Here is a 9,574-nt window from a genome sequence, read left to right as displayed (position 1 = left end):
TAGCTACGTGAAGTCGCAAAATCAGAAACATATCATTTTAAGAACATGTCGACTGACCGTAAACCTGAGGTGGGCGTAAACCTTATGTCCGAGACCTCACAACAATGTAATTTATTTTATTTGGAACTATTAAGGAGCTTTGCTTTATTTCCGCTATGCAGCGGCATTTATGTGATCAAAAGTGTTGAGGTCAAATAACATAAAATACATAAGTATTCATTTTGTGAAATTAATAAAAGGGCTCGTCCGGGATCTCTCGCACCAGAAGCGAGAATCATACCCCTAGACCAACGAGCCACTGCACAACGACCACTTGCCATCATGTGTCCTTGTCACTCAATATCTAGCTCTTGATGCAACTGGGTTGCTGTTGTTTAAGTTTTAGTCTTAAAGTCTTGGAGCCAGTCAAGCAAAAGTATTTTTTTCCATGGGGTTAGTGGTAACAGTTCCCTCCAGTAACAGTACTAGGTTTAGGGCATCACTGCCTTATAGTGAAAGGGTCATTCACAGCCTTTTGCCACAGTGACATGGTCTGTAGCATCAGTTCCTCTGAGTGTGAGTGGTATGATGACCCTGCAATGACCTGGTAAGTGGCATCATTGCCTCTAAGGGGCGTGGCCACCCCTCTTCCGGTGACAGGTCTAGCCACGCCCCTCTTCCAGGTGACAGGTCTAGCCACACCCCTCTTCCCGGTGAAATGAAACAGGCCATTGATCTACTAAGCACATCTGTTCCTGACTCCGGTTAAAAGAGCCATGATTCGCCCGTGGGACGTGGAGCTGAGGCTTTCCTTGATTTCGTGTAAATGATAACACGGGAATGCAGGAATGGTACTAGTTAATGAGTGAATATAATATCATACTTTTGCTCGTCAAGTTTGCCCGGCCAGAATGCAGCACTATGTCCCACAGCGCAGAGCTTGCTGTGGTGTGCAGTAAAAGTAATTCAGGTTCAGTCACACAGGACAGCTCTACTTCACTAATAAAATGTTAAAGCTTCTGGTGTGTCTTGTGCAGACGAGGTGGCCGAGTGGTTAAGGCGATGGACTGCTAATCCATTGTGCTCTGCACGCGTGGGTTCGAATCCCATCCTCGTCGTCCGTTTTCTTCATACGTTTTAAATATTGGTGGTGGTGTTTACCAAAAAAAAAAATATCTAATTTACTACAATGCTACGGATCTTTCTTTGTCCTTCCCTGACAGATGAACGCTAATCATTCTGTGATGCCAAAACATACACCAGTGTTCAGGGAGAGGGAACGACTGATACCAGTACAAGCTGCCTCAATTCTCCGAAAATTACCATCCTACTCAAGGGAAATTTATTTTCATTAATGGTAATTTCTTAGTGCTTATAATACTACTAATTTGCTTTTACACAGCACTACGAAGCCTCAGGCATCTTCTCACCCACAGTGTTTGGTAAGGATGAAAGGCGGAGTTTGGCCCTGGCCGGATTCAGTACACGTGTTGCTAACCAGTAATTACAATTAGCATTACTGTTACAATTACAATTAGCAGAATCCCCGAGGATAAATAGGGCCCTACACATCAGTCACGCTACAAATGCATTCAGACATTTCTTGAATTCGTGGGCATTGCGGAAGGAGCTGCTAATATTGTTTAGGGTTTGTGGGAAGATCAGTTATGTAATTCCACCGAAGTTCCTGGTTATGTAATTACCTGTCGGTGTGCGTTGCTGGTGGGTCATGCCCGACCATCGTCGGAATCGCCGGCGAGGTCCAGCTTGGTGCCGGCACGCGCCCTGAATCCCTGAGTGTGCCAAAGCGGATCACATGTGGAAATAAAATGCAGCCCAACAGCAACACGCCAACAACCGCCCGCTCCTCTGGCAACGCCCGCAGTTTTCGGGCGCATGTGACAGGAGGTCCCTGTGCACGATCCAAAAAAAAAACGCATTGGCAAAGCCATTCGTTTTAGCATTTTATTTATTATTTTTAACAGGACTTTATTGAAAGGACACACGTACTGGTTTAAAAAGTGGCTGAACGCACACTTGTTTAAGACAATCTTATTACACCAGCAGCACTGTTATAGCTACAGTTAAGCAATTAACTCTTAAGAATACTTTGAAATAATGGCAGTCACTCGCATCACCACGTTTGCTGTTACTGCTTGGATGATGTATATTGGGCGATGAGGGCAGGTAGTGACCCGAATGGCTGCATAGAGATTAGGCTGGCCATGGGCAGTCACTGGGTAGGTAAATAAATAAATAACATCCACAAGCCCTGTATCCCTGCTGACATCGCTCACCTCGCTTTACTGCAATGCAATCAATTCAGGTAATAGGTGGTTCTTCAGTGCACCCAACAGCCAAAACTAAAAATGGCTCAATTCTTAAGATTATTACGCAATGCTTCACCAAGACACAACCAATCTCACAATTGCTCCCTGAAACACCTGGTCTGACTCACATAATGACCCACAAAAACAGTGAGCCAGTGTCACAGAACTGCCTTGTGAATGCTAGAAACACTAGGCCATTCTCATCCGAGCACTGAAGCACAACACAATCAGCAAGTCTCACGTGATCGTTCACCGGACCAATCTCACAAAATGAATTGTAAAAACAAGGCACAATGCACTCTATTTTGAAGCAAGAGGATGTACGTAGAACAGGAACAACACATTCACTTTTCCATACATAGCACCTACATACAGAGCAGTCATGCATTTGTATAGCACTGCCCTGTTCAATGCTACTCATTTTAGTGACCCACTTTGGAAAGATAAAAAGCTAAAGGAAGGGGGCGTGGCTACATGGCCACGTAAAAGACCTGTATCTCGGAGCTCCTGCTGATCCGATGAAGATCCGAATGCTGAACAGGTATAATAAACAAGATATGAACAGTAAAACGGAAGCCACAGCAGCATGAATATGCCGGGCACATAGTGCTGAAAACCCAGATGAGACTTGCATGCAGGCCAGAACACAGAAGAAAAGTTTGGATGGTGTTGCGGGCGAGTGCAACAAAATGGCGCCTAGCCTAGAACAAAGGAAAGGAGAATCCACACAGCGCGTTTGAATCAAAACAGAGCCCTGATCTCAAGGGGAAGCCGCACCAGAGCCCACATGAAGAGCCAGCTTCGAGAAACGAATGACGTGGCAAGGAAAGCTGGAAAACAAAGAACACGGAGCAGGTGTGCTGAGTGCCCACAGAGAGTATGCAAACTGAGTACTAATGTACTTAAAGTGCCGAGGAGGGTGAACATTTATATGTCAAAGTTCTGAAGCACTGGTCGAGTCATCTCAGATGTCTTTAAGCGACTGCGGGGTAACAACTGTCCATGGTGCAGTCGATTGCCACTTAAGTTGACTCGACTGGCTCAAAACAGTCCTTTGAGGTGAATGTTGGTAGGTGCTCATCGATGCACTACTCTAAGCTTCTTCACTGGGCTTGTGTCGTCCTTTAAGGCAAGCCGCTCAAAGCTGGGAGCGTGTTGCAAGCAGCTGCCTTGTACATGGTTTCGGGTGCAACAACTCTCTGCCACTTCCCACCGAGAAGGCTTGCTGTAGATCCTAGAAGGGCACACCCTGTGCTGGCTGGCTACCAGTTCTGGAGCTGCTGGAGGGAGGCTCCTCTAGATTCAGTATCTCCCTTTGTTCTCTGGGATTGGTGTCGGTGAAGCCTACCTTAACAAACCAATCCTGGGTCCCCACCAACAATCCCCTGTATGCGTGAGCTCATAACCAGAGTGTTTTGCAACAGAAAAAGTAAAGGGGTGGAAACATGTAATACTAAGTCTCACCCATCCTGCTGCCTGTTGTGGATCAAAGGGTTTCTATGGATAATGGAGCTCTCTATGGTTACTGATTAAAGGTCTCCCTTGAAGCTGTGGCAAGACCAGTCCAGACACTCTGTCTCCTGCAAACAACATTCTTGTACCTTATGAATAGGGCCTCCCTGTGAGGATGACTACTGTAAACAGGCAGTCCCAAACATGACAGTTCAGTGTCAATCGATACTGAGGATGGGAATTGGCTTCAGGTTGACAAAGTTGCATATGAAAGATTGTTGGGTTTCCTGTCTCCTATGTTAGCCTCTGCAGCCAGGTTCCATGTGGTGCTGTTTGAATTACCCTCTGAAAGGTATGTGAATTGCTGCCACCAGCTGGCTGCCACCAGCTGCATGGACCAACAAAAGTACAGGCCAGATCAATTTAGCCTTTCTTAGTTAATGAGGCTGGCCATGGCAGAGGGAAGGTGTGGTCCTCCCCCTTCTGGAGATGAATTGTGTACTCATCCTGTCATATCCCAACTAAATATATGACAGGGCAGACTGCGCTTATGGGCTCTGTCTACTCAGAGTACACAGGGCTATATGTATGTCATGTGCTGAGCATTGGAAAATGTGTGAAGACTAGCCTCATACAATTTCGAGAGGTTGATCTACCATCCTTCAATTCATTTAAAAATTTCAAAAAAACCCAGGAGTGCACACACCCACTGTGCAGGTGGTCGAATGCCTCACACTTCTGTTGCATTTTTCCTTTAAAAATGGGCCTCCCATTCCTTTTTGGATTCACTCTTGGAAAGCACCTTCAGAACAATTAATTTGGACATGTTTTGGGAGAGTTGATCTTCCCAAAGCTCTCAATCACTAGGGTTAAGAAGATGAAGTCAAAGGCTAAAGCAAGCTCTGTTCCCTGGTCACTCCCAGGGTACATTCTGAGTGACTCTCGCTGAGCATCAAGACCTGCCACTTGGCACCAACCCTCCCAAAGTTGGGAAAGGAGACCCTGAATTGACTCATCATGCCCTAGTGCCCCTTTGGTGGGTCTCACCTTATCTCAATGACCAAATCGGGCAAGGCTTCTTGTTCTGCTGCATTGAACCGGTCAAACTGACCCATGCTCACCGTATTACAACCAGCGGGGACTGCATGTGCTGTTTTCGACACTCCATCAAACTCAAACTATAGCTGCATAACACCTGTCACACCGGCTTCCTGCAACATCATGCCAAGCAGAGCCTGTCACTTGTTTGGCTTGAGCAACAAGCTTGCCGCTGTGGACCAAACTCGAACCATCGTCTCTTCGAACCCTGCATCTGCTCACCAAGTTTACTGAATCGCACTGACAGACATCGACTTGAACCGCCGGACAATCGCACCACTCACCGACTTGAACCAGCAATTAACAACATCTCGAAACCCCTCAACTCCCAATTCGACACTGGTGAGCCGTCCGAACGGCACAACCAGAACACCATGTTCGACACACATCGCAATCCCAGTTACAACTGACTAGACACCAGCTTGCCGCTTCACACAACACGACCCGCCAAACCTGAACTTGCTTTGACCAAAACCACAGCAATGCTGTTGAGCCACCTAAGAACAATGGAATGTTACTATTGACCTCTAACTGTCCCTGTGGTCCATCTTTGGGTCCTAGAGACTGGTTAGGTCACTTTTGAACATGAAAGACATATCCTTTTTGACTCTTTTGCTGGTTGCTTTTTGTCTTTTCACCGCTGTATTTATCACCCAGTGTGCTGCATCTTTCTGCCTTTGCATATTCTGTGTTCTCTCTTACAGGGGTGGGTTTACATAATGATTTTAATAATTGTTTGCTCTTTGATGGGTTTAATTTAAGTTTATGGCCCTCTTTACGATACCGGCGCTAAACCATGGCGCTATTAGCACCATGGTTGGTGCCGGTATCGTAACGTGTCCGCCATGGTGAAATGGGAAATACCGCCCCATTCCAGGGTTGGCGGTGCGGTATTTCCCCATTTCACCATGGCCCTTCCCCATTCCGATTTTTGCCCCATAGGGCATAATGGGAATGGCGAAGGCGCTAAGTATGGTACCGCAAATTGCGGGTCCCTACTTTAACGGCTGGTCTAGCCGTTAAGGTCGGGTCCTGCAAAGGGACCTCGTAATTAGGCGCTAACGGGTTAACGGTGCCGCAGCCTTTTACAGCGCCGTTAACCCATTAGCGCCAGGGTCGTAATGAGGCCCTATGTATTTTTATAGAACCTTGATTCTACATTCCTTCCTTTTGGACTGTTATACTCTGCTGTTTCCTGGATCTCATTCATACCCATCCTGAGAGTATAGCCTTCCCTCGTCCCACATACCATGCAAGGTGTTGGAGGTACATCTCTTGGCTGTTCCTCTGTTACCTTTATGATGGGGCTCACTCTCCGTTTGCAGAAGTGTGGAAGCTGAGCAGGTGGATTAGCCACTGCCCATCCTTATGCTCCTGCAGAGCAAATGTCATTTTGTTACACTCCTACGTGGAATAGGGACACTTGGGGGCACTTTCCCACAGCAGATATACCAAAGGACGGTGCAACAGCCTTTGTACTCTTTAAGTTGAAATAGGTCGCGAACCTGAGGGGGCCTGAGCTGCTGCTCCAATGTTGTCATGCATATCACAAAGCAAAACACCACAGGCTGACGTTGCAGTGCCCTCAGGTTGTCAGCGCCCATGGGACTTATATTATCCAGCCATGTTCTTATAACCTCACTGTCTTTTCATACCGGTTTTGACTACATTAGCACCTTGCTGACAAAGAGAGCTGTTCAGAGGAATTTCTTGTTTCAGCTCCTCGCTGGCTAACTTTCTTTGTTCGGGGCAGAGGCTAATAACCCTGTCCTGTCATAATATGCAGCTACTCACCCTCCACACTCCAGTCCTGTATCTCTCCATTATAGTCTATGCACCCCACAGGTACGTCAGACTTGTTTTCCTAGCTTTAGGCATGCACCGCCCCCCACCCCCCAACAACACCATTTTGAAATGATCCCCCAGGAGCCCAACACATCTTCAGCTGGCCCTGGACTCAGGGCTGGCCTTAATGGTGGCAGCTCCGGGCAGCAAAATGTGCCCTTTCTGCCCCCCTGGTCCTGTGGGACGGGGAGGGGGGGTTTGGGACACATTTTTTAATAGGCGCTGATGTGAAAGCATCAGCGCCCTATTGTTATGAAACTGCGCCCAGCTCCCGAGAGCGCAGCACATTTAATTTGAATAGGGTGCCTGCCAGGGCTGGACTGGGAACTAAAAGAGGCCTGGAAATAATTACTGGGGACCAAAAGAGGCCCTGGAAATAAAGTTCAAAGTGGCCCTGTATGACACCTTTTCAGCAAGCCCAATGCTTTTCCTATGAGAAAATTTGAAAATACCACAGAAAAGAGGCCCAGGGTGCAGAGGCCCACCGGGAAATCTCCAGAGTTCCCTATGGGTCAGTCCACCCCTGGTGCCTGCTATGCTTTCTCCCATCACGCCAGCTGGGGGAGAACTTGAAATACTCCCCTGTGCTGACGTGGCGGGGGGCAAATGGCAGGGCGCCCCAGACGGTCACCTGGGGGGGGCCCTAAGGCCGGCCCTGCCTGGACTCACCCCACAATATCAGTTCTATGGTTTGCATTCCCTGGCTCCTAGGATGAATCAGGATGTAAGAGAGCAACACACCGGGGGCCCATACGGCAACACAACCCACACATGCCCAACTCACCTAGAATCTCACTGGCACACACACCACGGGTACTTCAGGATCTGCGCCTGACATGCAGGATTTGCACTTCGCGCCTCCTCTTCCCCCCAGTAAAGCCCCTGCCCCACTAAAGCCCCCCAGCCCCTCTTCTACATAATCTAGCGCCAAGAAGTAACCTAATTGGCCGACGGCTCCCTATATAAGACCAAGTTACATAACAAATGCAGTAAATAACACATTTTGACATTTTAATTTACAAGAAATACAGTATTTTCAATGACTTTGCCTATTGAGCTGCTCTCCCTATATTAACCCAAACCATTATTTAAAAACAGGCTTCATTTTGGGAGGAGTCACTGGGAGCGCTTTAGACGGTGTTTTTTCGCCGTGTCCAATATTCCAGCGCTGCGAAACCTCCTCGCTTCAGTGCGCGCTGTGTTTAACCTGATAGTTTATTTTCTGTCGCTTGCTTTGTGCAAACCTTACAACCGTGGTTTCAGGAAACGTCTTCTGAAGTTTGTACCCATTGTTCATTGGCATACATAGCTACGTGAAGTCGCAAAATCAGACACATATCATTTTAAGAACATGTCGACTGACCGTAAACCTGAGGTGGGCGTGAACCTTATGTCCGAGACCTCACAACAATGCAATTTATTTTATTTAGAACTATAAAGGAGCTTTGCTTTATTTCCGCTATGCAGCGGCATTAATGTGATCAAAAGTGTTGAGGTCAAATAACATAAAATACATAAGTATTCATTTTCTAAAATTGATAAAAGGGCTCGTCCGGGATTTGAACCCGGGACCTCTCGCACCCGAAGCGAGAATCATACCCCTAGACCAACGAGCCAGTGCACAATGAACACCTGCCACCAGGTGTCCCTGTCACTCCATATCTAGCTCCTGATGAAACTGGGTTGCTATTTTTTCAGTTTTAGTCTTAAAGTCTTAGAGCCAGTCAAGCAAAATTATTTTTTTCCTGGGGTTAGTGGTAACAGTTCCCTCAAGTAACAGTACTTGGTTTAGGGCATCACTGCCTTATAGTGAAAGGGTCATTCACAGCCTTTTGCCACAGTGACATGGTCTGTAGCATCAGTTCCTATGAGTGTGAGTGGTGTGATGACCCTGCAATGACCTGGTAAGTGACATCATTGCCTCTAAGGGGCGTGGCCACCCCTCTTCCGGTGACAGGTCTAGCCACGCCCCTCTTCCAGGTGACAGGTCTAGCCACACCCCTCTTCCCGGTGAAATGAAACAGGCCATTGATCTACTAAGCACATCTGTTCCTGACTCTGGTTAAAAGAGCCATGATTCGCCCGTGGGACGTGGAGCGGAGGCTTTCCTTGATATCGTGTAAATGATAACACGGGAATGCAGCAATGGTAGTAGTTAATGAGTGAATATAATATCATACTTTTGCTCGTCAATGCAGCACTATGTCCCACAGCGCAGAGCTTGCTGTGGTGTGCAGTAAAAGTAATTCAGGTCCAGTCACACAGAACATCTCTACTTCACTAATAGAAAGTCATAACTTCCGGCTTTTAACCGGTGGCCGAGTGGTTAAGGCGATGGCCTGCTAATCCATTGTGCTCTGTACGGTGGGTTCGAATCCCATCCTCGTCGTCCGTTACCTTCACACGTTTTAAATATTGGTGGTGGTGTTTACCAAAGAAAAAAATAGCTAATTTACTACAATGTTAAGGATCTTTCTTTGTCCTTCCCTGACAGATGAACGCTAATCATTCTGTGATGCCAAAACATACACCAGTGTTCAGGGAGAGGGAACGACTGATACCAGTTCAAGCTGCCTCAATTCTCCGAAAATTACCATCCCACTCAAGGGAAATTTATTTTCATTAATGGTAATTTCTTAGTGCTTATAATACTACTAATTTGCTTTTACACAGCACTACGAAGCCTCAGGCATCTTCTCACCCACAGTGTTTGGTAAGGATGAAAGGCGGAGTTTGGCCCTGGCCGGATTCAGTACAAGTGTTGCTGACCAGTAATTACAATTAGCATTACTGTTACAATTACAATTAGCAGAATCCCCGAGGATAAATAAGGGCCCTACACATCAGTCACGCTACAAATGCATTCAGAC

General features: G+C 47.0%; 2 non-coding genes across 2 annotated transcripts; one reads left to right on the top strand and one right to left on the bottom strand.

Annotated features, from left to right (window-relative positions):
- The first annotated feature begins 1,015 nt into the window (after positions 1-1,015).
- On the top strand, positions 1,016-1,097 carry TRNAS-GCU (transfer RNA serine (anticodon GCU)). The gene has a single exon. It is a non-coding gene; the product is annotated as a tRNA-Ser (tRNA).
- Positions 1,098-8,248: 7,151 nt separating this feature from the next.
- Positions 8,249-8,320, bottom strand: TRNAP-CGG (transfer RNA proline (anticodon CGG)). Its single transcript has one exon. It is a non-coding gene; the product is annotated as a tRNA-Pro (tRNA).
- Positions 8,321-9,574: the final 1,254 nt, after the last annotated feature.

Source organism: Ambystoma mexicanum, chromosome 1p (assembly GCF_040938575.1).
Source record: "Ambystoma mexicanum isolate Mex_15411 chromosome 1p, UKY_AmexF1_1, whole genome shotgun sequence".
Classification (NCBI taxonomy): domain Eukaryota; kingdom Metazoa; phylum Chordata; class Amphibia; order Caudata; family Ambystomatidae; genus Ambystoma; species Ambystoma mexicanum.
Note: the sequence above shows the minus strand (reverse complement) of the source record. Positions and strands in the feature narration are given on the sequence as shown.